The sequence below is a fragment of the Fusarium odoratissimum genome, assembly GCF_000260195.1.
Source record: "Fusarium odoratissimum NRRL 54006 unplaced genomic scaffold supercont1.4, whole genome shotgun sequence".
In the NCBI taxonomy this organism is placed as follows: domain Eukaryota; kingdom Fungi; phylum Ascomycota; class Sordariomycetes; order Hypocreales; family Nectriaceae; genus Fusarium; species Fusarium odoratissimum.
Window position 1 is genome coordinate 12,607 of NW_022158690.1, and position 1,140 is coordinate 13,746.

Here is a 1,140-nt window from a genome sequence, read left to right on the forward strand (position 1 = left end):
AGATAATAATAAAAAAGGTATTTAGCCTTTTAAAAATAAGAAAAATATTTTTTTTATACTTATAAATTAAGGCTATTTATTTAATTAAATCTTAAGGTTTAAGATAATAATTATATAATTTACTAAGATTTAATATTTTAAACTTGAAATACCTATTTAATAATATATAAAATAAAGCTAAAGGTATTAAAATAAGATAATAAAATAAGGTATTTATTTTTAATATAATATAATATAAGATATTATATATATTAAAAAATATAATAACTTTAATATTAAGTCTTAATAAATTATATAATTATTATTTTAAACCTTCAAATCTAATTAAATAAGTAATTTTAATTTATAAATATAAAAAAGATATTTCTCTTATCTTTAATAGGCTAAATATTTTCTTTATTATTACCTTTTTAAGGTAATTATTATTAAGGCTTTAACCTTAAAAGGCTATATTAAAATAAACTAAAAACTCTTATTTTTTTTATAAAATATATTATTATATAATTAATATTAATAATAATTAATTTTTTTTTTCCTTACTATTAGCCTTATATAAGGCTATTAAGCTTTTTAACTTTTTTATAAAGGCTTAAATAATAAGACCCCTATAGTAGGCTATTATTATAGAATTTAAAATTATATAAGGTTTATCTGCCTTAATGGTATAATTACTGCCTTAACTAGATAATATTAATACTAACTATAGGCCTCTTAGTAGTTAGGTTACCTTTCTTTCTTTATCCTACCTAAAGGATATACCTAGTCTATTTATTATACTTTAAGTATATTCTCTAAACTAACTTCCTCTTCTGGTTATACTTATTAATATTAATTATAGCTACTAATATAATGCCTATTATATATAATAGCCTGCAGCCTAATTAGGGCTATTATATAACTAATTATAATCTTATTAATATAATTAAACTAATACTAAAGTAAGCTAAGGGTAAAGATTACTATATATTATATAAGATAGCTAAAGCTATTATAATAAACTTCTCTTTAAGGGGCAGATTAAGCCTAGTTAAGATAATTATCTTTAAATATAGGCTAGTTAGCTTAATTAGTTATATAGATCTAGATTACCTAGGTAGTATAATATCTTTAACCTAGCTAGCTAGAGAGCTATCTAGATTA